General features: G+C 60.1%; 1 protein-coding gene and 2 long non-coding RNA genes across 8 annotated transcripts in view; 2 read left to right on the plus strand and 1 right to left on the minus strand.

Annotated features, from left to right (window-relative positions):
• SHISAL1 (shisa like 1) overlaps nucleotides 1-685 on the minus strand; it is a 114,253-nt gene extending 113,568 nt beyond the window's left edge. Inside the window, exon 1 of the mRNA XM_039463191.2 lies at nucleotides 373-685. The gene's annotated coding sequence lies outside the window, so the exon portion shown is untranslated. The remainder of the gene's footprint in view (nucleotides 1-372) is intronic.
• Nucleotides 686-6,879: 6,194 nt separating this feature from the next.
• Nucleotides 6,880-15,764, plus strand: LOC120361492 (uncharacterized). 4 transcript variants are annotated; one of them, XR_005577670.2, is made up of 4 exons: nucleotides 6,880-11,801; nucleotides 12,243-13,435; nucleotides 13,635-13,753; nucleotides 14,788-15,764. It is a non-coding gene; the product is annotated as an uncharacterized LOC120361492 (long non-coding RNA). The 4 variants fall into 4 exon arrangements; XR_012515430.1 differs by having other exon boundaries at nucleotides 12,243-12,636; nucleotides 13,292-13,753; XR_012515429.1 differs by having other exon boundaries at nucleotides 6,881-7,681; nucleotides 7,949-11,801; nucleotides 12,243-13,753.
• A 1,057-nt stretch (nucleotides 15,765-16,821) lies between these two features.
• On the plus strand, nucleotides 16,822-26,649 carry LOC104652132 (uncharacterized). 3 transcript variants are annotated; one of them, XR_012515439.1, is made up of 6 exons: nucleotides 16,822-19,732; nucleotides 20,339-20,494; nucleotides 20,893-21,999; nucleotides 23,029-23,126; nucleotides 23,317-23,461; nucleotides 24,052-26,649. It is a non-coding gene; the product is annotated as an uncharacterized LOC104652132 (long non-coding RNA). The 3 variants fall into 3 exon arrangements; XR_745480.3 differs by having other exon boundaries at nucleotides 20,893-23,126; XR_745481.3 differs by having other exon boundaries at nucleotides 16,822-19,567; nucleotides 20,893-23,126.
• The last annotated feature ends 292 nt before the right edge of the window (nucleotides 26,650-26,941 follow it).

Genomic DNA, 26,941 nt, shown 5'->3' on the forward strand with positions numbered 1-26,941 from the left:
CTCTCGGGAACCCGGCCCCTTCCTGTGCAAGGTTCAGCGACCCCGACCTTGGTGAGCGCCGGCGCGGACCCCAGGGCAGGCACACGCGCTGTCCCGCACGGCTCCTGCCCCCAGACGCTGCCCCGGCCGTCCCCGGCGCCTTTCTGAACCACCCCGGACCCCCGACACATGCCCCTTGCCCGCTTCTCCCCGTGCGCCCACCCTTCGCCCCTTCTCCGGAGCCCAGCGCCGCAGACCCCGCCCCCCACTCGCCCAGACCCTCCTCCGCCACGAGCTCCGCCCCGGCCCCTTTCCCAGCCGCGCTCGGACCCCGGCCCGGGCGCGCCCCTCCCCCCCGCGGCCCCCGCCCAGCCCGCCCGGGGCGCCGCTCACCTCGTGCCCGCCGCCCGCTGGCTCCTCGCTCCGTAGCCGGGTGCCGGCGCCCGCGGGAGCCGCCTGCTGGGGTGTGGGGGGTGCCCACGCCCCCGCGATGCCCCCGCCGCCGCCGCCGCAACAGTTGTCCGGGTTCTGGGGGCTGCGGGGCTGCGGGGACGCGGGGACTCCGGGCTCCCGGATCGGAAGGCGCCCGCTCCTAGGCGCGCCGGGCGCGGCGCGGATCTGGGGCTGGGGCCCAGGCTGGGGCTCCGGCTCCGCGTCTGGCTCGGGGTCCGGCGGCCGGCCGCCTGCCCCGCCGCCGCCCGCGGCTACTCGGCGGCCCGCGCCGCCCGGCCGCCCGCCGGCCCCGAGCCCCGCGCCGCGCCCGCCACCGCCGCCGCCGCCGCCGCCGCCGCCGCGCTCATGCTCGCCGGGCCCCGCGCTCGCCGCCGCCGCCGCCGCTGCCCACTTCACTCCTGGGCGCTCGCGCCGCGCCGCGCCCTCTGCTGCCCCCTCGCCCGGGCTCGCCGCGTCCTGCGCTCGCCTCTCTCCCTCTCTCCCTCCCTTTCTGTCTCTCTCTCTCTCTCCCTCTTTCTCTCTCTCTCTCTCTCTCTCTCTCTCCCCGTCCTCCTCCCATTCTCTCTTTTCTCCCCCTCTGGCTCTCTCTCTCTCTCTCTCTCTCTCTCTCTCTCTCTCTCTCTCTCGCTCTCTCTCTCTCTCTCGCTCCTGCTGCTCGCGGCGGCTTCTCACTTTCTCTCTCTTTACTTCCTTCCCGTCTTCTTCCTCCACGCCTCCCTCGTCCCTTCCTTCCTTCCACTCGTCCCTTCCCTCTTCCGCTTCCCGGCCCGTTTCCTCCCTCCCTCCTCTGCGCTCTTCCTCTCTCCTTTGTTCATTCCTTCCCTCCTTCCTCCCCACTCCCTTTTCCTCTCCTCTCCCCACCCCGTCTCCGTCCTTCCGCCCCGTCCGTGGCCCACGCACCTGCTCTGCCTGGGGGCCGCGTTATCCCCGCCAGCCAGACCCTGGGCAGGGGGCTCGGGGGCAGCGCAGCGGGGGCCAGGGACGCTTCACACGAGGCTCCTCTGCCCGGTGTCCTGTCGGAAAGGCCCCACCTCCCGACCCTCCTGGGCCACTGCGTGGGGTCCCCTCCCCGGCTGCCCCCCGGCTCCAGCCTGACCCCCACTGCAGCCCTCTCACCTGCAGGACCAGGCTGTGCTGGCCTGTCTGTAGCCCCAGGCCAGCGAGCCCCGGTTTCCCCACCTTCCGCCGTCCCTGGCCGGGACATCTCCGGTGGTCCACAGGTCTCGTGGGGCAAAGGTTGCAGCCTCCTCCAGGGCCCCAAGAGGGAACGGAGGCCAGGGTCTTCTCTCAGTTTCTCATTTGGAGGGAGAAGGAAGCCCCTGCAGGGCGGGCCCCAAGATCTTCCCCCCGGGTCACCTGAGATGGTGGCTCTCACTCCGTTTTCCAGTCATTGGAACCGCACCAGAAACTGGGCTGAGGCCTTTATACTCGTGTGTTCTTTTTATACTTCGTCTGTGCTCACCACAGTGCTGGGCAGCATCCTCCCCACTTCACAGGGGACGCGCTGGGACTCAGAGAGGTTAGGGCACCTGCTCTGAGCCACACAGCCAGCTAGGAGCAGAATTGGGGCTCAAGCCCAGGCCTGCCTGGCAGCCAAGCCCAGTCCCCCAGCGTTGGCCCCTCACAGATACCTTGGTGAACATCAAGAGAAGGCACTGAGGGCAGGCACTGCACCCTCCCATTACTGAGGAGGAGCCAGAGAGACGGCGGCAGGTGCCAGGCACAACTTCTGCGCGACCCCGAGGTGACGGGGATACGGGTCCGATGGCATTCCCGATGCCGCATCCTGGGCTCCTTTTGAAGATAAAAGTGAGGCTCAGCTGTGTGCCCGAGGCACCCAGCTTTGACAAGGAGAATGATGCCAGGGTGCCCACCGCAGGAAGGTGTGGGCACTGTTGAGGTGCCTTGATTTCCCCACGTGTCTCACAGATGTCCCTGCCCTCTTGTCCTCAGTGGGCCTGGTTTGAGCAGCTGCCCGGGCGGGACACTGAATCTCCCCCATGAGAGCCGATGTGGGCCCTGCCCATGGGAGGGGCAGAGGGGCCCCATGAACACCCCAGCAGGGCGAGGTCAGGGCCACAGTGAGGGCTCAGGGGCGCAGCGCCTGCTCTGCCACTGGGGCAGGTGGCGTTGCCCTGTGGGAAGGCTCATGGGATTTGTGGCAAGGCCAAGGCGGCACTGGGTCCCTAATTGGCCAGGTGGCCTTGGGCACGGCACAGAAGCTCCCTGAACGTCAGCTCTCTTCCCTAAAGAGGTCGCACTGCCTCGCGCACAGGGTGTCTTGAGGACTAACTGGGGCTGGGCCCATGAGGCACTTCTCCCGATGCCTGGCAAACATCCCTAGAGGGGCACGGAGGAAACAGGCCCAGAGAGGCCACGGAACAGGTGGAAGGACCAGGTGCTGGCGGGGGCGGGGCTGGGAGGTGCCTGCCGGTTGTCTCGTCTGATTTTGGCTGTCACGCTGGAGAGGTGCCTGTCATGTGCGCCCTGGCAGGGACGGTGTCTCAGGGTCGAGGTGGCTTTCAGCGCCAGGAACACTCAGACTTGAGCGATGTGGGCTGAGTGAGGGCAGGAAGCATGGCAGGGGCGTGGCAGCAGGCCGCCTGTGTGGCTGGGGTGGGCTGTGCAGTGCGTGTGTGTGTCGTGCGTTGTGTTTGTGGTGTGAGTGGTGCGTGTGTGTTGTATGTGTGTTCTGTGTATGTGTATTGAATGTGTGGTGTGTGTTTATGGTATATGTGTGAGTATGTATGTGTGTATGAGAGAATGTCAATGAGTGGTATGTGTGTGGGGTGCGTTCTACGTGTGTGTAGTATGTGTGTGAATGTGAGAGTGTGTGAGTGTTGTATGTCTATGTGGTACTGTGTGTGAGGTGTGTGATGTATGTTTATCGTGTGTCTGTGTGTTGTGTAGAGTGTGTGGTGGTGTGTGTGGTATGTGTAAGATGTGTATGTGTGTAAGTACACACAGGACTGTTGAGACTGTGTTGTGTGTGTGCTGTATATGTTGTATGTGTGATGTGTTTGTGTATATGTGTATAAGTGTGTGTTGGTTGTGTCGTGTGGTGAGTATGAATGTGTGTATATGTGCATTGTGCATATGTGGTGTGTTGGTGTGTGGTATGTGTTGTGTGTTTGTGAATGTGTCTATATGTGTATGTATGTGAGAGTGGGGTGTGTTGTGTGTGAAGATGTGAGTGGTGTGTGTCAACGTGTGTGTTTCCGGGTGTGTGGGGTGTGTGTGTGGTGTGTGGCTGTGTATGGGAGGCTGTGAGTGGTGTGTGTGGGGTGTGTGCATGAGTGGTGTGTGTGGTGGAGTGTGAGTGGTGGGGGTAGTATGTGTGTGTGTGTGTGAAAGTGTGACTGGTGTGTGGTTGGTGTGGGGGATGTATGAGGGTGTGAGTGCTATGTATGTGCTGTGTGGGGGTGTGTATGTGAAGGTGTAAGCGGTGTGGGGATGTGTCTGTGAGTATGTATATGGGTGTGTGAGTGTGTAAAGGTGTGAGTGGCAGGGGAGATGTGAGTGTCTGTGAATATGTGTGTGAGGTGTGAGTGAATGGTGTGTGTGGTGTGTGGGTTGTGTGGTGTCTGTGTATGGGGGAGGATGTGAATGGTGTATGTGGTAGTGTGTGTGATAGTGGGGGGGTGTGTATGTGAATGTGTGTGGGTTGTATGGTGTCTGCATGTGTGAGGATGTGAATGGTGTGTGTGTTGTGTGAGCGGTATGAGGGGTGTGTGTGAGTGGTGGGGGGGTGTGCGTGTATGTGAGTGTGTGAGTGGACGGTGTGAGTGAGTGGCATGTGTGCTGTGTGTGGTGGGGTGTGCGATGCTGTTGGCATTCAGGGGTGGTAGAATGAGAGTATCTTCATTTTTGGGTGTGCGTGTTTGGAATCCCCGTGTGATATGTCTGTGCACATTCCCCACATGTGTGTGTGGTGCTGTGTCTCTGTGTCTGTGTGTGTGTGGTGTGTGTGTCTGTGTGTGATGTGTGTGTCTGTGTATCTGTGTGTATGTGCGGTGTGTATCTCTGTGTATGTGTGTATGCATGTATGCATGGTGTGTGTGGTGTTTGTGTGTGGTGGGTGCGTATGTGTGGTGTCTGTGGTGTGTGTCTGTGTGTGTATATGTGGTGTGTGTGTGGTGTGTGTCTGTGTGTATGTGTTTGTATCTGTGTGTGTGTATGTGTGTGGTGTGTCTGTGTGGTACGTGTATGTGTGATATGTATCTGTGTGTGTATGTGGTGTCTGTGTGGTGTGTATGTTTGTGGTATGTATGTGTGTTTATGTGTGGTATCCGTGTGTGTGTGTGTGTGTGTGTGGTGTGGTCAGGGCATACCGAAAGCGTCATCATTTAGTGGAGCCCTCCCCTCGGCCCCCCTCCTTCCCTGCCACTGGGCATGGCCTGTCCCAGGTCAGTGCTGGGCACCCAGAGCCCAGAAGAGGTTCCTGCCCCGAAGCGCCCGCGGGTGGCCGGACAGGATCCTGGGCTCCGTCATCCGCCTCCTGCGGGGGAAGCGCCGTCCCCTCTTCCTGTGCCTGTGGCCCAGTCGCCTGCCCAGCCTCCTCTGCAGCCAGGTGCCCCGAGCTGCAGCCACGCCAAACCCCTGGCTGGCCGCTCCGTGGCCTCCTCCAAACCCCGAAACCCCACTGGGTGCCGGGCCGGGCTCCCCTCCGCAGCGCTCCCAGGACCTGCGCCTTCCCCTTCTCTCTCCAGCACGGGCTCCCTGACCTTGGACAACACTACTTTGCCTTCCTGAGCCTCAGTTTCCTCATCTGCGAAATGGGAATGACCTCCAAGCGTCACCGTGAGGATGAGATGAGGCAAGATCGTAACAGACAACGGCCTTGTCTGTTAGCCCAGAATCAGCGCGTGCCTGGCACTTCCTGGGTACTTGGACTCATCAACGCCTCTTCTGCTTTTCCAGGAGGCCGAGGGGCGGACAGGAAAAAGGGTGGGCTTTGGAACTGCGTGGATTTGGGTGTGGACCTCTGCTGGGCGGCTCACCGGCTGTGTGGCCGTGGCCAACGTCATTCGCTTCTCTGTGCACTCATGTTCTGTGCTGCCCCAACCCGGTGACCACCCCCTTGACAGGTCCGGAGTCTGAAATCCAATGGGCATCCCTGGCCCCAAATCCAGGAGTGGGTGGGGCCGCGCTCCTTCCAGGCCCCAGGGGACGACCCTCCTGGCCCCTTGCAGCCTGTGGTGGCTGTGGGCGCCCTCAGCACGCGGCAGCGTCACTTGGCATCGGAGGGCAGCATCTCCAAATCTCCCTGCCCTCCTCTTCCCGCGGCCTCGGGGCGGACGCTCCCTCCACCTCCCTCCTGTAAGGATGCCCGTGATTGCTTGAGGGGGGGCCCGCCGGGACCGACCGGACAATCCCCCCAACTCAAATCCTCCACTCGACCCATCTGCAAGTCCTTTTGTTCCCTGCTTGCCGTATAAGGTGACACTGGCAGGTTCCAGGGATTAGGGTGCAGGTCTCTTTGGGGGCAGGGAGCCCTCTGGGGTCCGCCGAGGCAGGGGAGGGCGCAGGGGAGGGGCTGGTGTGAGTCCAGCGAGGCGCAGCATGTCCGCTGTCATCCACGGGCCATTCAGCAGAGACGTGCCGTGTCTCCACTGCCGGCTGGACCGGGGGAGGCGGGCGCGGGTCACTCTCAGACCGCACCGGGAAGCATCCCCTGCCCTGTTTCTGGGCACCTACTGCGTGCCAGGCCGCGCCCGACGCCCCACATCTGCCGCGGCTCCATCCTCCACCCCTATTTACTACTTCCCTGCCTTCGGGAGGCCTGCTCCCCCGCAAACGCTGCTGCTCACGGGGCGGGCCACCGGCGATGACTCACGCTCCCTCCCTTGGTGGAGACAGCAGCCTTTTCAAAGGGCTGGCTGGGGAGGGAGCTAAATTTAAAGCCAGGCTTCCCGAGTAGATCACCTGCCACAGCAAAATGGCAGCCATTGAATCCGGAGTCGGGGACACAAGGCACCCCCCCCCCCGGTCCCTCTTCAGAGGGTGGTGCTTGGAGGCCGAGACCCTGGGGTGGGCAGGGGGAGTGGGCTCCGGGGCGGCGTGACCGTGACCGGCCGGTCCGTTGGCGAGCAGCCCCTCACCCTCCCGAGGACCATCCCCAGCTCCTCCCTTCTCCAAGGGGTCCCAATCCCCCAGTCCCCGTTTCCTGAATTCAAAATCGAGGGCTCAGATATTTAGATGTCCCTACCCCCTCAAAGTCCTCCAGCGAGGACGCAGCTGGAGAGATTCGGCCAGGACCCTGGGAGGGAAAGAGGAGCCAGCCAGCAGCCAGGCCTCTGCCTGTCCCAGCCCTGTCCTCCCCTGCGGTGTGAGGCTGGCTTGGTCACTGCCACCCTCGTGCCTTTGCCGGTGGGCGGGGCTGGCTGGCTGCCAGTCCCTGCTCCCGCTCTCCCAGCTGACCACAGGAGCCCCGTGTCCCAGCAGAGCCATCGCCTCCCTGTGGCTACAGGGACAGGTCACGGGGAGGCAGGGCTGCCCACTGGTTAGGAGCGCTGGCTGTGGGGTCAGAGCTGAGTGTGAATCTTGGCTGCTTGGGGCTGGGCACACAGTAGCTGGGCACACAGTAGCTGGGCACCACGGCCGTGCCTGACTGTGGTCCCGCAGATTTGGAAGGTGCGGTGGGCTGGGTGCCGGGGTCCAGGAAGCTCCCAGGCCAGATGCCAGCACTGGGGTCACTGCGCCGCACCCACCATCTTACTCCTGGGGACTCAAGAGTCACCCCGCTCCTCCTCTCTGGCCTGCCCTCCTCCCTCTTGGTCACGAGTACACACACAAGTTTCTCTTCCAGGCCTGGGAGGAGGCGAGAGGGGGCTTCTGTCTGCACACAAGGCGCATGCAGCAGGCTCAGCTCTAAGCCACCCCGGGACCCGCCTCCCCAGGTTCCCCTGTGACTATACAACGCTGTGAACGGAACTTTGCAGATGTCACGAAGGTGGCTGATCAGAGGACCCTAAGAGAAGGAGGTAATCTGGCTCACCTGACCTCGTCACGTGAGTCCTTTAAAAGTACAGCGTTTTCTCTGACTGCTGAGAGCAGCCGGGACCCAAGAGACCCCGATGTGAGACGCGCAGCCATGAGGCGGTGGGTGCCGGGGTGCGGGGGTCTCAGGGCAAGGCGGTGAGGAGCTGAGAGCCCCCAGCCAACACCCAGCCAGGACACGGGACCTCAGTCCCACAGCCGTAAGGAGCTGGATTCTGCCAGCACCCCGAAGGAGCACGGAAGCCTGCAGGTGAGGGCCTAACCCAGAGGTCAGCCGCGTGAGCCCCTGAGTGGAGGGCCCACGGACCCCACGCAGACTTCTGGCCTCCAGGACGGTCAGAGGTGTTTTAAAAGGCCAAGATTGTGGCCGTTTGTTATGTGTGGCAGCAACAGAAAAACCCGCGTACTCAGCAACCCCTTGTGCTCATGCCTTTTTAATGGGGTGCAGAGCCTGACCGCCCATCCCCCACTGTTCCCCAGGGGACAGCCCCTGACCTCGCCACCCCTCTGCTTACAGACCCTCCGGGGTTAGCCTTCAGGGTGAAGTCTCTGAGCTCTCCATGGTTTGGCATTCAACGTGGAAAAACAAAAGACACTGTCCCCAGCAGCTTGGAGAAGGTGGCCTGGTGCCAGGGGCAGCTGAGTCTCACGGGGATCAGGCTCCCAGGGAAATGCCTGCACTCCAGAGGCCGCCCTGCAGACGTCTGTCCCCAGAGTCCTCGGGCTCAGGGACCACCGAGGGGCCCAGGCGCACTGGGAGGACGTCTGATGCGAAGAGATGACGGGGAGCCAGGAGGGCTGGGGGATCGGGGAGCACCACCTGCATTTCCCAAAGCTGAGACACAAGAGACCCCAGGGACTCGGCGCGTTCCTGGCCTCGGTTTCCTCATCTGTTGATGATCACTGATGATAAGCCCCGCTTGGGGAGCACCGGGCTCTGTTCTCAGTGCGTGATCAGCGTTGCGTCCTAAGGTGGGGTAGGTGCTATTTATCTGTCCGCTCAGTATCGCAGTCTCCCAGGCAAGGAGCTGAGGATAGAGGGGAGACTGGAGCAGGGGCTCTCGGACAGGGGGAGGGGCCGGTGAATGACGGCCCCGGCTCTAGCTTTGTGGCTGTGCCCTGGGCTTGCCTCCTGGCACCCCGTATAGCAGCTGGGGACCTAGACTGGGTGGACTGGCTACCTCCTGCTGCCCTGTGTCCTCTGCAAATCAGGGGCAGTGACGGCTGGCCTCAGCCCAGGGCTGGCTTGCAGGAGGCAGAGGTTTGGGCCGGCGGGGAGGAGGTGAGAGGTCCCCCCCGTAGCTCAGATGCTCAGCCCCGCCCCACAGCTCTGTGGCATCATGTTCATCTGGGCAGTTGGCAGAACCCACTCGTTTCCTGGCTGTGTGTGTCTAACCCGGGCTTGGCATCTCCGCAGCTGGCGGCTGGCACAGTGTGCTGAATCCTACCCCCAGGCATCTGAAACCCAGCCCGGGACGGTGAGAGTTTATAGGGTGCCAATTGGCAGGTGGAGCTGAGCACGCAGCGATGAGCCTCACTTGCACGCAGCACCCACCACACCCCGCCCGGCAGCAGGTCCCAGAGTAATGCAATACTAATGACGACGGCGGCAGGCAGGATCTTTGGTGTGTGCCGGAGCCCCTGAAGTTCACCGAGCGCCCCCCACACCTGCTCACGCCTTGCGTACATGCAGGGGATAGCGGCAGGCACGACGCTCTTCTCAGAGAGGTTATGTCATCGGCCCGAGGTCACACAGCTCGTGGGTGCCTCTGTCACTGCCGGGTTCAGGTTTGGGTCTGCCTTGGCTCGGTGTCCCCAGCATGACGCACCACAGGGTCCAGCCCAGAGGGGATCTCGGTGCAGTTGATAAGCATCCTTGACACTGGCCTCGCGCCTTTCACGAGGGTGAGGGCTCTGCTCTGTAGACCAGCCATTTTCAATCCCCGAGGCGGAGCAACACAGCCCAGGCCAGAACAGGAGCCTCGATGTCAAAGACAGGGAGTGTGCCTTCTCCTCCTGGGCTGGGCAGCGCATGGCAGCACACTCTGTTTAACTGAAGCTGAGTGAGGGCCCCACTTACCGGGTGCCCCATGCCTCACAGTGTCACCCGATGGTTTCCCTGAATCTCCACAACCATCCCAGGAGTCACTTCTATGCATTCCCTATTGACAGATTAAAAAAAAAAAAAAAACAACCAGACCCAGAGAGGTTAGGTGACTAGCCCAGGGGCACACAGCTGGGAATGGCACAGCTGAGATTTGAACTTGGATCTGTCCCTCCCTAGCCCCATCCGAAGCCTCCACTCTTGATGTCAGTGCAACAAAGAACAGAGTAGAGCACTATGGGGTGGGAGCTTATCCCGGGTCTGCCTCTCTAGGCCTCGGTTTCCCCACCTGCTCCATGCTCGCTGCTGGTCGGGCCCCCCCGGCTCACAGTGGGAGGCTCAGTGTAGCACTGACTTCGGGCTGGTCTCGCCCAGGCGCAGGGAAGCAGGTTATCCTGGGTTCAACGGCTCGGGCCCCAGGGCCCAGGCTGGAATCCAGGCCTCTCTGAGTTCGCGGAGCAGCCTCTCCCCGTCTCGTAAATGGTCTGGCCTCACGGAGCAACCTTTGTTATTGCAAAATCTCATGTTTCCACGAAGCCCAGGGAAAGAAGAGCCTTCGGCGGCAGCTTCCGGCATCTGTCTGAATTCTATTCTTGTGAGGCTCCCAGCTGTGGGGAAGCCGGCCCAGGCTGAGCGGCAGGGTGGAGCCCATGGCCCTGGCCAGGTGGCCCAAGCCTGTGTGGCCACCTGCCAGCCACAGCCTGGTCACATCCGAGATGAACCAGAACCGCCACAGAGGTGCCCGAGGGCCCGCTCGGGCGAGGCTGGGGTGAGGAAGCCCAGGGAAGTGTTCCTGTGGTCACAGGCCTGGGACACTCCACAGACTGTTCCAGGGCTCCCAGGCAGATCAGGGCCCGCCAAGCCCGGGTTCCTTTGGAAGAGGAGAAAAAAAAGGAAACTCCAGTTTCCAGAGCTTGGATTCATAAACGCCCTGCCAGGCCTGAGTCTTTACAAACGCTCCCTCATGAGCACCGCCAGCCCAGCGTGAGCAAGGCACGACTGTCTTTGCACTGTTCCAGCTGAGGACAGGAAGGAGCAGAGGGGTTAAGTACCCGCCAGGGTGGCACAGCTGGTCAGTGGAAGACGTCGCCTGTGCCGGGTTAGATTTCCAAGTTCAGAACCGCTGATGCCAATGTTGCTTTCTCAGCCAGAGGAAGCAAGGTTTCCTCTCGGCGTCCAGGAGCTGCCTCTGCCTCAGTCTCTCCACCCTGGACCCAGGCCGCATGTGGGACCAGCCGACGGGAGTCGGTCGGCTTTGCTCACACCCTGCTCGGGTTCCCCCAGAATGTGACACTGGATACTGGAGCCCAGGCCAAGAGGAAGGATGGGCTGCCTTCTGCCCCACGGCACCATGGGAATATCTGGGGGCCTCACTTGCAAAGATGGGACCCCAGAACCCTGGCTTGCTAGAGCGGCCTTCTAGGACCAGCAGCGTGAGCCCCAGTTACTGACGAGAAAACGGAGTTGCCTGAGACCCCCGTGCAGTGAGCCCCCGGCCACCTTCATGTCTCACGTCAACGCCACAGTTACAGATTTGCAGCCGGACCCTTGGGTCGCCTCCTGTCTGCGCCCCCTTGGACAGATCACTTTCCCTTTGTAAGCCTCCATTTCCTCATCTTTGAAATGGAGCCCACGGTTCCTCCCTTTTCGGGACCTGGGAGGGCTGGTCGGCGGAGGCCATATAACTCACTGACTTACCGCAAAGCCTGGCGCACAGTAGGGCCCCTGCTCTGCATTCCTCACCACCTGCCCCACCAGCGGCCAGTACCTATAGTTTGATATTTCACTTATCGCCATCACCACCGCTGTATCTTAAGCACCTGCTGCGTGTGAGGTACTCCGCTGGGCACACGGTATCATCGTCCCCAACAGTCACCACCGCTGCTGGGCACGCGGTATCATCGTCCCCGACAGTCACCACCGCTGCTGGGCACGCGGTATCATCGTCCCCGACAGTCACCACCGCTGCTGGGCACGCGGTATCATCGTCCCCGACAGTCACCACCGCTGCTGGGCACGCGGTATCATCGTCCCCGACAGTCACCACCGCTGCTGGGCACGCGGTATCATCGTCCCCGACAGTCACCACCGCTGCTGGGCACGCGGTATCATCGTCCCCGACAGTCACCACTGCTGTTTTGAGCCATGCGTTGGGTGCAATTCTGTGCATGTCAGAAACATCTCAATGGCTGTGATGTGGCCGCTGTCATCACCACACCCATCTCACAGAAACTGAGGCTGGAAAGTGACTTGCTCAAGGCAAAAGGTTAGTGCCTTTGGTCAGAAAAACCGAGGTCCTCCTGAGCCAGCTTGGGGACCCTGGGGCAGAGCGTGGCTTGCCAGGAGAGGTGGGAGGGAGCAGTGAGGAAGATGGGCTGGGGGGCGGGTACAGACGGGCAAAAATGGGCACCTGCAGGCTGCCAGGTGCCTCCCAGGGTAGAGTCTTGACAGGGCTGAGGACCCACAAGCCGTCTTGGCCAAGGGCTCAGCCTGGCCCCAGGAGTATGGCGGTCAGAGCAGGATGGGCTCACAGTCCCCAGGTGTGCTGGCGTCACTGGGCAGAGCCCCTCGACCCTGTAGCTCGAGGCTCTCAGCCACTCCTCCTAGTGCCCTGCTCTCGTGCCCACTGGTGCCATCTGGTCCAAGTCTCACTGTCTCCTGCCTGGACTCATGCAGTAGCCAGTAATCTCTCTGCTCCATTCTCCAGCCCGCTGAGCCATCCTTCACACGGAGCCACAGGATCTGTGTGAAATCCACGTCCACCAGCATCATCCTCCTGCTCAGACCCTTCTGTGGCTCCTGATTTACGACTTTCAGGATAGACCAGGTGTCCCCAAACTACGGCCCGCGGGCCGCGTGCGGCCCCCTGAGGCCATTTATCCGGCTCCCCGCCGCACTTCAGGAAGGGGCACCTCTTTCATTGGTGGTCAGTGAGAGGAGCACAGTATGTGGCGGCCCTCCAACGGTCTGAGGGACAGCGAACTGGCCCCCTGTGTAAAAAGTTTGGGGCCGCCTGGGGTAGAGTCCGGATTCCTGCCATCTTGCCCCGTCTCCTGCCAAAGGCCACCCTAGACCTGCACAGCCTCTCACCGTTTCTGAAGGTGTGACTATACTCTCTGCTTTCTTTTCCTGGGCTTCTCTCTTGCTCCTTTTTATCTCTGAGGACCAGGAACATTTGCCTCCTCTTCCTGGAAGCCTTCCCGGAGCCTTCCCTGGGTCCCTGCTTCCTGCCCATCACAGCCCTGGTCCCGCTGGAGTGACGCCGTCTGTCTGAGCCTCTGTCACTGCCAGGGGCGCCCAGAGGGTCAGGTTTGGGTCTGCCTTGGTTCGGTGTCCCCAGCGTGACCCACCACAGTGTGCAGCCCGAAGGGGGTCTCAGTGCCTGAAGCTGCAGCACGCATGCCTCCAACAGGCCTGGGCTTGGAGAGCATGCCCAGGAGGCGGGCAGCGGCTGGCACCCTCGCGCCCCCCGGGACACCTGCAGCAGTCTGGCCGCGTCTGCTGCTTGGCACTAATGTCTCATTAATAAGTAGATTTGGCACCCGCTTTTCCCCTTTCATCCCCAACCCTCTGAACATGTCCCCAACGTTAATTAATTCTCCCCACACCCAAAACGAGGCTGCTCTTCCCACAGCAGATAATGATGTGTGAAGTCCTTTCGGTGAAGGTGTCGTGATGAATTCCACTGTGTAATTAGATCGTCTCTTCCCGCCTCCCAGACCGTTTCCAGTTCCCCTCTCTCCCCTGGCCCAACAGGTGGGCTCAAGGCCTTCAGCACAGAGCTCTGGCTTGTTACTGTCACGAAGCCACACCTGAGCTCGATGCCTCAACAGCTCGGCGTGTCCTTGCAAAATACAATGAGGGAAGTTTTGCAGAGATGGCAGAGGCAGAAGAGGAGCGGTGAGCGGAGCGCAGCCGCCCCGGGACCTGGTTTCTGCGAGCTTGTGGAGTGAACTGAGGCTGGGGAGGGCCCCGGGAAATCACAGCTTCAGAAAGCTCTCCCTCCTCCAAGAAGCCTCCCCTGATTAGTCTGCTCAGATTGGCCTCTCCCTTCTCTGTTTCCCTCTGGCCTTTAGAGCAGAGGCCCCTGTTTTAATAGGTGATTGCTTGGTGTTGGCCTGGCTTTCCCAATGACACTGAGAATCCCTGAATCAGATGCAAGTTTCCATGTCTTTGCATCCTGGGGGACGAGCAGAGGACTTTGCATCCAGTAGATGGGTATGTGTGGATGGGTAGACGGATATGGCATGAGTGAACAGATGGTAGATGGAGGAGGATGGATGGATGGATGGGTGGGGAATAGGTGAATGAATAGATGCGTGGATGGGTGAGTGGATGGGTGGATAAATGAATGGGTGAATGGGGGGATGGATGGATGGATAAATGGATAGATGGATGAAGGGATGGATGGATGGATGGATGGATAGGTAATTGGTGGATGGATGGGTGAGTAGTTGGGTGAGTGGATGGGTGGATAAATGGATGGGTGGATGGATGGATGGGGGATGGATGGATGGATAAATGGATGGATGGAGGGATGGATGGATAGATGGATAGGTAATTGGTGGATGGATGGGTGAGTAGTTGGGTCAGTGAATGGGTGGGATGGATAAATGGGCAGATAATGGATAGCTGGGCATGTGGGTGGAGGGTTGGATAAGTAAATGGGCGGGCTGGTGGATGGGTGTGGGTGGATGAGGGTGGGTGGATGGTGAGTGAACAAGTTTTGGAAGGATGAATGTACAAGTGGGTGTTGGGTAGATGGAGGACTGCATGGAGAACTGAAGGAAGGGCTGGGTTGATGGACAGATGGGTAAGGGGGTGAGTGAGAGCTGGATGGCCGAGGGAGGCTGGCTGGAGGGGTTACTGGGTGAATGATGGGTTTCAGGTCTTCCAAATGGCAATAACAATAATGGCAGTAATAATTTAACTCTAGCTAATATTTATTGAGGCACCGGGCATGGCTCCAAGCATTTTACATTTTTAATTAGCCCATTTAATGCTTCTAACTCTTCCATGGGAGAATGCATGGTGGACTGGGAGGGGCAGCTTGGTGTCTGTGCCGTGGAGGGGCGGGCAGTCAGGTGCATGGCTGGATGTGCATTTTGTGATGGAGCAGATGCTTGATGAAACATATGGGGAGCTGGGCAGGCTGCTGGGGTGGTGTGCAGGGAGCAGGATGGCAAGAGGACCAGAGGGGCAGGCGAGAGGCTGGCGTAAGAGCTGATACGTTCTGTCTGTCCCCACCTCAGGGACGGCATTTCCATCCACTGGACACGCACACCAGGAAGCTGGTGTCCCCTTTGAAGGTCATCTCTGCCTGGGTCCCTCGTCTAACACCAACCATTCCAGATCCTGCTGATTCCTGCTGCGTTTTGTCCCACAGGCCTCCTTGGCTGACCCCACCCCCTGCCCTGTCCCCTACACACGGGAGATCTGGCCAAACTGCAGTCTTCATCCTGCCACCTCCCTGCCCAAGCTCTTCTCTGACTCCTGACCCCCACAGCCAGCCAGCCCTGGGCTGCCGGGTGTCACGTGACCGGTGGCCGCAGACACACCTGAGACCCTGGCTTCCCCCCGCCCCCCACAGGTTTCTTCAAGCTCCCAGGTCATTACACGAGGTGCCTCTTCCCAAATGGCAGCCCCCACCTCGGCCCATTCACCTCCGGCCGAGGGAACCCTCATCTGCTCTGCAGCCCCGGTCACAGCCGCCATCCCAGAGTCCGGAGGTTTCCAGCCTGAGGTCCGGAGCCGCTGCCGTGTGCAAACCGCGGCTTCCCCGGCCCAGCCTCCTCATCTGTAAAACGAGGGTGAGACTTGTTCTCATCGCACCGGGCGGTCTTGCCGTGAGGACTCAATGAGGTGTGGAAAGTGCTGAGGACGTGACAGGTAGAGAGCGCCACGCGAATGCCCGGCTGTGATTGTTGTTAGGGAGGCCCCTGCCTTCCCCGCCAACTTCTCAGAGATAAGACTGGGGCTTCTTCACGGACGAATCATTTCATTCAACGGACATTTATGGAGGCCCTTCCTCCGTGCAGGGCAGTGTCCTGCGTGCCGGGGACACGCCAGTGCTCAGACGTCCCCCACACTCAGCCTAGGCCCCAGGTGACATAGAAGAGCAGTGACCAAATGGTGGCATCAGGAGTCTGCCCGATGGATGGATGGGGGCATGGATGGGTAGATGGGTGGAGGGACAGATGGATGGATGTGTAGGTGACTGGTGGATGAATGGGTGAGTGGGTGGGTGAGTGGATGGGTGGGATGGACAGACAGGTAGATAATGGGTAGATGGGCGGGTGGGAGGAGGATTGGATAAGTGAATGGGTGGCCTGGTAAATGGGTGAGTAGATGTTAGATGGCCGGATGATGGATGGGTAGATGACGAGTGGGTGGGTGACGGGTGGGAGGGTGACGAGTGGGTGGGTGATGGGTGTGGGTGGATGATGGTGTGGGTGGGTGACGGGTGGGTGGGTGGATGATGGGTGTGGGTGGGTGACTGGTGAGTGTAGATGGGTGTGGGTGGATGATGGGTGTGGGTGGGTGACTGGTGAGTGGGTGATGGGTGTGGGTGGGTGATGGGTGTGGGTGGGTGATGGGTGTGGGTGGATGATGGGTGTGGGTGGGTGATGGGTGTGGGTGGATGACGGGTGTGGGTGGGTGACGGGTGGGTGGGTGACGGTGTGGGTGGGTGACGGTGTGGATGGGTGATGGGTGTGGGTGGATGACGGGTGTGGGTGAGTGATGGGTGTGGGTGGGTGACATGGGTGTGGGTGGGTGACAGGTGGGTGGGTGATGGGTGTGGGTGGGTGACGGGTGGGTGGGTGACGGGTGTGGGTGGGTGGTGGTGTGGGTGGGTGATGGGTGGGTGATGGGTGTGGGTAGGTGATGGGTGTGGACGGGTGACGGGTGGGTGGGTGATGGGTGTGGGCGGGTGACATGGGTGTGGGTGGGTGATGGGTGTGGGTGGGTGATGGGTGTGGGTGGGTGACTGGTGGGTGGGTGATGGGTGTGGGTGGGTGATGGGTGTGGGTGGGTGACGGGTGGGTGGGTGACGGGTGGGTGATGGTGTGGGTGGGTGATTGGTGTGGGTGGGTGACATGTGGGTGGGTGATGGTATGGGTGGGTGATGGGTGGGTGATGGGTGTGGGTGGGTGATGGGTGGGTGGGTGACTGGTGGGTAGGTGATGGGTGTGGGTGGGTGACAGGTGGGTGGGTGATGGTGTGGGTGGGTGACGGGTGGGTGGTGGATGGGTGTGGGTGGGTGACGGGTGGGTGGCTGATGGGTGTGGGTGGGTGACAGGCGGGTGGACAGTGAGTGAACAAGTTTTGGAAGGATGAATGTACAAGTGGGTGTTGGGTGGATGGAGGACTATATGGAGAACTGAAGGAAGGGCTGGGTTGATGGACAGATGGGTAAGGGGGTGAGTGAGGGCTGGATGGCCGAGGGAGGCATGGCTGGAGGGGTTACTGGGTGAATGATGGGTGGCGGGTCTTCCAGATGACAATAACAGTAACGGCAGTAGCAATGTCAGTAAAGTATTACAGCCATTATTGTTATGTCATGACAGCAAACAGGACCAGCAAAGGACGCCGGGTGCCGAGTTCCCGCCGGCCTGCTCCCCGAACCTCCAGGGGTCCTCACCCTTCGGAGCAGGGCAGACCGGCCGCCCAGGCCCTCCGTCTGCAGATCTGAGTCTAAGCCACTTCTCTCTCAGGAACAGGAGGGTGACCTTGCTTCTCCCGGAGCCTGGGCCCCGAGGAGCTAAGAACAGTGAAGGGACCCTGCCCCCCGCAGTGCGGCCAGCTGCTGCTGGCATCTGTGGGAACGTGGCTGAGGCTTGCCAGCTGTTGGGGAGTGCAGGGGAGCCAGAGGCGGGGCAAGTTTCCATCTCTACATGTGCTGCGCCAGCAATCGGGGCTGCTGTCCTTGGGTCTCACCTGGAGTGGGGGAAGGCCTGCCACTGACTAGCAAGTGACTTTGAGAAGCGGCTCGTCCTTGCGTCTCTGTTTCCCAGAGAGGAAAGTGTCAGGGCCCTTGCTTCAGGATGTAGGCTGCCTCCCTGTCCCCAATCTAATCCTGACCCCAGCCAGGGGACTTGAGCATGGTGGCACGTGCCCCAGACCCCTGTCTACATTTCCAGCTTTGCCGAGCGCATGCTCCCCCGACCCCCGGGCACCCCCATTTCCGTATGAGGAGGCAGGAGTGGCTAAGAGCTCACAGCACCGCTCTGGGGTCTGCCACCCTGAGGACAGAGGCCATCAGCCACTCCCAGCCTGTGACCTCAGTCAAGTCATTTGCCTCCCAGACCGATTTCCCCTAAAATGGGGACGATGGCCCATCCTTGGGGCATGGTGGCGTGGGATGAGATATGCATGTCAAGATATGAGATATGCATAGTGAGAGCTTCTGAAGCACACAGTAGGCGCCTGGTGTGGCTGTTAGGCTTCCCCATGGGGTGGGCTGCTGTGGCGACTTGTACAGTAGATGGCCTCAGCAGAGCCAAGCTGGAGAGGAGAGGAAATGGCCAAGTTCTCTGCAGCTCTGACGGTCCAAGGCCGGGGCCAGCAGGGAGACCTTTGGTGTGGACTGGAAGGGCCCCAATTCTCAGAGCTGGGAGAAACAGTCTAAAAATTGGCTGTCGGTTCAGGTGGGGAGCTCCCCATTCCCAGGGGCAATCAAATATAATCTGGTCCTTGCTTTCCAGCAATTCACACATACGTGGGTCAGTGTTTTCCCTGAGATTTCATGATACTGTTTATCTAGATCCTCGCCAGCAGAAACACTCTCTATAGACTTTGGGTGAAGATCAGATCTGACCCTGCCAGGCTCCTGCCACCGATCTCCTGTGCCCCCATTGCCCGGGTAGGTGAGGGAGGGGAGGAGGGAAAATCCAACAGTGACATCCCCATGCACGCCACGTCGCGGCTGACACCAGCAGGTGGATGAACGCGGACAGGTGGACTCAACCCGGACCGAGGGCTCATCCCCAGGGGGCTGGAGAGGGTGAGGTGAGAGGCCGCGATTGGAACAGCTCCAACCGATGCACGTGCTGCCCAGAGCTCCTGTCATGCAAGCAGCGGGCCACAATCCTTGGGGTGTTCTTTGATGACCCTGTGTCCTAGAGGAGCAGTCTGGGGTTAACAGAAGTCCGGTGACCTTCCCACAGTCAACTCCCAGCCACAGAACGGGACTCTGCGCCTAGCTGCAGATACTGCTGTGTGGCATCTGTGAGGGGTCACTGTCACACTCGCGGGCTGCTGCTGGCCTCGGGCACAGGTGGCCCCTGCTGCTCTGGGCAGGCCTCTTGGGTTCTGAGCTCTGCAGCCCTGGAGCGATGCCTTCCCTTGAGGGCTCCCCGGCCATCGCTCGCCTGCCCGTGGCCGTGCAGAGTGGGCGAATCGCAGTGACTGTTTTCCCCTCCCGTGCACCAACGGGAAGGGGACACTCGGACGTCGGCTGTCCAGGCATGTAGGGTCTGGTGCCCCTACCCTGCGAATGTCGGAGCAGATTTCCAGTGGTCAAGGTGGCCATTTCCAGGCAGCCAAGCTACGGGCTCCCAGGCTCCCTTCACCGGACCCCCATCCTATAAAGTCCTCCTGAAGCCCAGCAGCCTCGGGGGGACTTAAGCACAGTCAGTATGATGAGGGCCAGTTCCTGCATTCAGGTCTCAGCTCCAAAGCCTCCCATGGTGACCAGGAGTAAGGGTTCTTCCACTCAGCAAGGACACAGCGGGTGGGGGCTGCATTCCAGGAGCTGCTCCGGGCTGCTCACTGGGAGAGGCGGAGGCAGGGCGTGTCTGGGAGGTGTTTTTCTAGGTGACATTTGTAACCCTGACCCTTCCTCTTCCCTGGTTCGTCTGTGGGCTGTCAAGGCCCCAGTCTCTCTCCTGAGCATCAAACCCATGCCACCAACTGCCCAGGCCCTCAGGCTGCGTGCAGGTCTGAGCTGGAACGCTGCGCCCCACGCCCAGATCTCCACCGTCTGCTCAGATGCTTCTCCTTGGCTCGCACGGGGCTCCATGGTTCTACCACGTGAGTTCCTCCACTTCCATCCGCTGCTACACTGTCAGCACCCCGGTGGCGTCTGGGCGCCATCCTGCTCCCAGGCCCCCACCTGCGTACAATCCGCCCGGCTCTGCCCTGCAGCCCTGCCGCGGGATGGTCTGACCAAGGTGACAGGACACCAGCATCAGCGAGGTACCACGGGCCAGGGTCCCTAGACAGGCAAATGAACAGAGGCCCCTTCCCCCATCCTGACTCCTAACCTGCATCAGAGAGCAGAGAGGGAGGACTGTGAGGACACTCTTTCAGGGAGAGACTGGGTCCCGTCCCACCTTGAGTCTCCAAAGGCCAGGAGCCTGCTGCCAGCTTCACCGTCGCCTGCTGGGACCAGTGAGAAGGACTCGCGGTTGACCAGAGCCAGGGGCTGCGGGCTCAGGGGAGACTCAGGGGAGAGGGCTGGGCACGGCTGTCATTCCCAGTCAGCCTGGCTGAAGTCCTCGCAGGAGTCCGTGGTTCAGACTTGGGGCTCAGGGCTGGGGGAGTCCTGCAAGAGACCCTGACAATCGTCTTCGAGGCGTGAAGACCTTGGAGAAGAGAATCAGGGACTCGGGGTGGGAGGGCAGCAGTCGGGGCCAGGGATGTGCTTTGGGAAGCTCCGCCCAATGGCTGCACCTTCCCGTCTGATCAGGGGGCGCGATGGCAGGCAGCTTGGGTGGGATTCGTGTTAGAGGCTTGGGGGACTGTGGTCCGGCTGATTTGCCTGTGACCCAGGGGATGTGAGCCCCTGCTCCATTTACGCAGGGGGGCCGCCAGATCCTGAGACCACTCCTGCCAGTCCCTCCCACGTGATGGGGCTGCTTCTGAGGGACGGACAGTCTTTGTCCAGGAGTCACTGGGGGTAGGGACGCCCCCAAGTTCACAGATGCCCCTCGCCAACACTCCAAAGTATGAATGGAGGTAAGTGTCATCAGCCCGGTGTCCACATGCGTGGCCCAGTCCCCCCAGTCCACGCCCCCAGGGGGCATCAAAGCTCTCAGCCTTGCACGAGAGATTCCCTGACTTGCCAAACTTGTCAGCCTTCAAGGTTTTCTGCCTGGGTGGGTTTCTGCTGTGCCCGAGAGGTGGCCCAGGGCCATGTGATGGCGAGAAACTAGCCCAGCAGGCCTGAGTTTGCCTGCCCCTCTGCTCTCACTTGCTGTGTGACCTGAGGCAAGTTACCAGACCTCTCTGAGTATGGTTTCCTAGCCGAGCTTTTGATAGACGGCTGGTGCGGGGTGTATGGTCGGGAAATGCTGTCTCCCTGCCACTTTTCAGTGTTTCCTCTTCTCAGCCAACGTTTAAAACGGTTCCCACAGGCCGGGTGCGGTGGCTCACGCCTATAATCCCAGCACTTTGGGAGGCCGAGGCAGGCGGGTCACCTGAGGTCAGGAGTTCGAGGCCAGCCTGACCAACGTGGTGAAACCCCGTCTCTACTCGAAGTACAAAAATTAGCCAGGCGTGGTGGTGGGCACCTGCAATCCCAGCTACACGGGAGGCTGAGGCAGGAGAATCGCTGGAACCCGAGAGGCGGAGGTTGCCGTGAGCTGAGATCGCACCACTGCACTCCAGCCTGGGCGTCAAGAGTGAGACTCCATCTCAAAACAAAACACAAAACAACCAGTGCCCACAAATGCAGAAACAGACTCCGGAACCTCCCCCTGAAACAGTGACTCAGTCTTGGGGTGGGGCGGGGGGGCGCATCACGTGCGTGATCGGTTTAACCCTGCCTCAGCCACGGCGCGGCCACCCCAGCGCCCGCCGTCTCACAGATATTAAACAGGCAATGAATATGGCAGGTGGAAGCAGTCCCTGCCTCATGGGGGAACCGGATGTCGAAACCGATGGCAGGGCCGTGGTGGGAGCGTGGCTTTGCCTGCATCGCAGGGGAAGCATCGGAAGGAGAGTTTGAGGGCCGTCGGGAGCCCGCGGCTGACAGGGGCTTGGGAATCCAATGGCGAGTTAGCTGCCTGCGTACAGGAACCCACGGACGTGGCATTTTGTGGGCAATTCTGGGAATGTTGGCTACGAGCGTTGCGGACCCCTCAACTTCGCCCTCGCCCCCGCCCCCGCTGTGGGTCTCCGTCTCTGCGTGGGTAACTGAGTCCCAGCGGAAGGGGCCCCGGAGGCCCTCTGGTCAGGGAGGCTCTGGGTTCGAGCGTGTCCACGCAGCCGCGTGTGCACGCCTCCTTCGGCAGAGAGGATTTTACGTTCTTTCCGACGAGATCGGGCGCGATCAGGGTGGTAGGGCCGTAGACGATTCTAGGTGCTTCCAGAGTCTCAGGGAGGTTTGTGACTTCCGGGGACAAGCAGCTGCAGGTCTTGTGCGTTTTACAAACAAGAAAAGCCCCGGACAGCCTGGCTGGACTTAGAGCGGCCGGCTCGCCTCCAGCCGGACCATCCCCACGGCGTCCTGGAGGAGGCAGGTCTGGCGGGCTGGGGGTGGCGGTGAGGGAGGTGTCAGGGACGTCCGTCATTGGTGCCCCTCCTCCGGGGGTTTTCAAAAGTAGGCACAGGGCTGCCCCTCCATCACAACGTCCCCGCAGCCAGTCACAGCCCGTGGAGACTGCAGTGGAGGGGAGGGGCTTCTGCTGGCTTGGTCCTCACTGGCCACTGCATGTGGCCCAGGTGCCCTGGGTGCTCAAGCCTGGGCCAAGGACGGTTTTGGGCGCCTCTTCCACTGCACTGCCGCAGCTCCCTCCCTGTCTTCACCGCTTCCTCAGCTTCCCCTTGGTGGTCAGCTGGCCCGCCCCTCCTTTCTTGCGGAGGAGGAAACAGCTCAGCCCCGTGACTCTTCTGGTTTCCTCCGTCTCTGAAGGCCGAGCAACGCCGGCCCCTGGCCTGGACCAGAGGTTCATGTAGCTTGTGGGCTTGCAGCTGGGTCCGCTGGGGTGGGACGTGTGGGCCCCATGGCCTTCCTGCCTGCCCCTGGCTCTGAGGCTCGGGGGGCTGGAGCCCCCTGTGTTCTGGCAGGGTGAGTTGAGTGTGGAGGTTCCTAGACTGGGCATCCTGGCCGTGCCTCTTCCCAGCCCCAGGATGCTATTGAGGGGACGGGGGTGGGGAGGAGAAGGATTCGAGGCAGGAGCCCCAAGGAAGGGACCTGCTGCTTGCAGGTAGATTCTTGTTTTTTTGGAGAACCCAGGCGGCCCCCACTTGCCCCCACTTCCTGTGCCTCCCAACAGGTGGCATGTGGCGGGTGCTCTGTGCACATCTGTCCCCTTCTGGGAATTCGCTCTGAGCTGAGCCGGTCATCCCAAGGCTCCTTAGACCTCAGGTGTCACCTGGGTGTTTACGGCGAGTGCCCACGACCTCTCCCGCTCCCGCCCCACGCCAGCCTGGCCGGGCTCCTATAAGCCTCCAGGGGGCTGCGTGAAGGAGGACACCCAGTAGGTCAGCAGCAGAGCGGGTGAGAACAGCCAGCCTTTCCGAGCCTTATTCCAGCGTGGTCTTCCCAGCCCGAGGGGAGCTTTCAGATCATCTGGTGACAGCAGAGGGACTCAGCCGAGACGCATGTGGAGGAGCTGCGGGGAAAGCCCCTCCCCCTCTATTCTCAGTAAGCAGCACACGGGACCCCTCTGAAGGCGGAAAGACCACGACCCTGCTCACTGCCAACCCCTCTGCAGCCCGCAGCTCACCAGAGCAGAGGCACTCACCACCCTCTTTCTGGAATACACCTGAGATACCCGCGGGGATAATGGGCTTGCTTCCATCACATCTTTTTTTTTTTTTTTTTTTTTTTTGAGATGGAGTCTCACTCCCGTCGCCAGGCTGGAGTGCAGTGGCGCCATCTCGGCTCACTGCAACCTCCCCCTCCGAGTTCAAGCGATTCTCTGCCTCAGCGTCCTAAGTAGCTGGGATTATAGGCACACACCACCACACCTGGCTAAGGTTTGTATTTTCAGCAGAGACGGGGTTTCACTATGTTGGCCAGGCTGGTCTCAAACTCCTGACTTCGGGTCACCTGCCGGCCGCGGCCTCCCAAAGTGCTGGGATTACGGGTGTCAGCCACCGCGCCCGGCCACGTCCCATCTCCAAAGTGCCGACTTTTCTGTCCGGCCTTGGGCACCTCACTGTTGCAGATGGCTGCCCGCCCTCCCCACTTTCTCCCTGCCTGGATTCTCCCTTCCCTGGTCTTTTGGGTTATGTTTCCCGCCACGGCTCCGCACCTCCCGAACATCTGCGCAGTTTACTATCAACCACATTGTCACCAATGCCTCTTTGATGTAGTTTCAGCAACACGAGGGCCGGGTCTGCATCTGCCTTACCCTCTGCTATGTGCCAGGGCCTGGCACCTCTAGAACCTCAGCAGAAATCTGCTGAATGAATGAATACTTGAATGAATGAATGGGCTCTTGGGGCAGCACCTTGGGAGCAGCAGCTGCCCAGGACACTGTGGGGACATTGGGCAGACCCAAACAGGGGGAGCCGGGTTCTGTCCCCAGTGAGCAAGTGGCCTGTATGTTTGTTTCATCCAACAGAAATCAAGCCTGTGCCGAGCATGGTGACAAGTCCGCACGGGCCTGTTACAGCCTAAGAAGGAAGTGCATTGTGGCAATTCAGCTGAAGCCAGGCGAACATTTAGAAATACTGTGATTCCCCTTTGCAGTGTTTGCGAATTGGTCTGTGGTCTTTATTTCATTTATTTCATTATTTCCGGGGGTTTTCTTCACAGCTATCCCTGTTGCGGTTTTTTTGTTTTGTTTTGTGTTTTTGTGATGGAGTCTCTCACTGTCGCTGACGCTGGAGTGCAGTGGCGCGATCTCGGCTCACTGCAGTCTCCGCCTCCCGAGTTCAAGCGATTCTCCGGCCTCAGCCTCCCAAGTGGCTGGGATCACAGGTGCCTGCCACCACACCTGGCTAATTTTTTTTGTGTTTGTAGTAGAAACAGGGTTTCACTATGTTGGCCAGGCTGGTCTTGAACCAGTGAGCGCGTGGTCCACCTGCTTCGGCCTCCCAAAGTGCTGGGATTACAGGCATGAGCCACTGCGCCCGGCCTGTCCCTGTGGGTTTTATGACAGTATGCCACAGGGTGACTTCAATAATGAAGATCATGCCTGTCTGTTCTTGCGGCCTTGGAACCCAGGCTCGTTACACCGGGTGGACCAGTCTGGGGGCCTGGGGGTGACCTGGGATTGGACACAGATTCTCATGGCACCAGATGTGGAAGCTGGGCCAGAGACCAGGTTCTGGGGTGCCTGGGATGGCCCACCTGCTTCTGAACTCCTTTCCCGAGTTCTCCACCCACCTCTTCCTCCCCTGAGGGACGCTGGCCTGCTTGCTGCTCTGGGGCCACGTCAAACACACGCCCGCCTCGGGGCCTTTGCACTGGCTGCTCTCACTCCCAGAGAGTTCTACAGTCCCCAGGATGTCCGTGGCTGCCTCGTCTTCCTCCACGCCTCTGCTGAGGTCACCTTCCAGGCGCCCCTCTCCTCCCAGGGCTTCCCACGGCCCTTCTCAGCTCCTTCCCGGGGCGTTCCTTGCCGTCTGCTAGAGGACACGTGCCTGCTTATGTGCAAGGAGTGAAGGGGTTCTGTTCCTTACAAGGTAGGGAGGGGCCCTCAAATCTGGGGGCCGTGGGAGGCAGAGGGCCAAGGACATCCTGGGTTTCCGGTTTGAGGATAGCTGGAGGTGGAGCCATTGGATCCAATGTGGGGCTGAGGTGACACTTCCCTGAGAAGCTTTTGGTCTGCCTGCTTGCATTGCTGCCCACAGTGGCCCCATCGCCAGTACCCAGCAGGGCTTGGCAGGCCCCACTGATTCTGTGGCTGGCCCAGCTCACTTGCAACCCCTGGGTACTGCCCCAGACTCGGTATTAGGTGCCGAGTTGCGCCCCCACCCTTCATATGTTGATGTCCTAAACCCCCGTCCCTCAGAATGTGACTTTATTTGGAAATAGGATTGTTGCAGCAATAATTAGTTAAGATGAGGTCATCCTGGAGTGTGGCCTAATTCAGCATGACTATGTCCTTATAAAAAGGGAACATTTGAGTTCAGGCACCGTGGATCATGTCTGCAATTTCAGCATTTTGGAAGGCCAAGGCAGGAGGGTAACTTTAGTCCAGGAGTTTGAGACCAGCCTGGGTAACAAAGTGAGACCCTCATCGCTACAAAAGTAAAATTAGCCTGGCATGGTGGAGCACGCTTGTCGTTACAGCTACTGGGGAGGCTGAGAGGGGAGGATCATTTGAGCCCAGGAGGTTGAGGCTGCAGTAAGCCGCGATCCAGCCACTGCACTCCACTCCAGCCTGGATGACAGAGCAAGGCCTTGTCTGAAAAAAAAAAAAAAAAAAAGAAGTGGGACAGAATTTGAAGACAGGGAAAAGGGGGAAACACCACATGAAAAAGAGGAGGCAGAGGTCGGGGTGAGGTGTCTACAAACCACGGAATGCCAAAGACTGCCAGCCAAACCCCAGGAACCAGGAGAGAGGCCTGGAACACACCTTTCCCTTGGAGTCCACAGAAAAACTAACCTGCTGACATCTTGTTCTTGGACTTCCAGCCTCCCAAGCCGTGAAGGAACACATTTCCATTGTTGCTGTTGGTGTTTTTGAGACAGATTCTCACTCAATCGCCCAGGCTGGAGTGCAGTGGTGCGATCTCAGCTCACTGCAACCTCCACCTCCTAGGTTCAAGCAATTCTCCTGCCTTGGCCTCCCGAGTAGCTGGGACTGAAGGCACGTGCCACCATGCCCGGCTACTCTTTAGTATTTTTAGTAGAGACAGGGCTTCACCATGTTGGCCAGACTGGTATCGAACTCCTGACCTCAGGTGATCCACCTGCCTCAGCCTCCCAAAGTGCTGGGATTACAGGTGTGAGCTGCCGCGCCCGGCCCATTTCCATCGCTTAAGCCACCCGGTCTGCCATACTTTGTTAGAATGACTTAATGTCATTGCTGAGCTCAAACTGGCCAGTCCCCAGCCCTCACCCTGTCCTGACCTGTCTCATCTGTCAGTGGAAGCTTCACTCCTCAAATGAGGAGTCACTTCTCTGAGTCTCTAGTTGATCGCTTGAAACATTAGGATAACAACACCCACCTCCCACGGCTGTCACGCTCCTTCAGTAAAATCTGACAGAAAATGCACCTGGTTTGTAGCGACGCTCAGTAATCGGTGGTGGCAGTAATGTGATAGTTATCTTTATTGTTATTATGAATCGTGTTGTTTTAATTAGCTGTCAGTTGCCAGGTCTGAGCTGGCTATCCTAGAGATAACAGAGCCGCGTGGACAGGGGCTCTGCTCAGCACCATGTGCAGGGGAGGCGGCCACCTTGGGGATCAGGGAAAGATGTGCAGACATCTCACAGATGTTCATTCAGTGGCCATTTGCCGCTGCCTCCGCGCCCAGGCGATGCTACGTCTGCCCCAAGGA

Source organism: Saimiri boliviensis, chromosome 21 (assembly GCF_048565385.1).
Source record: "Saimiri boliviensis isolate mSaiBol1 chromosome 21, mSaiBol1.pri, whole genome shotgun sequence".
NCBI classification, from domain to species: domain Eukaryota; kingdom Metazoa; phylum Chordata; class Mammalia; order Primates; family Cebidae; genus Saimiri; species Saimiri boliviensis.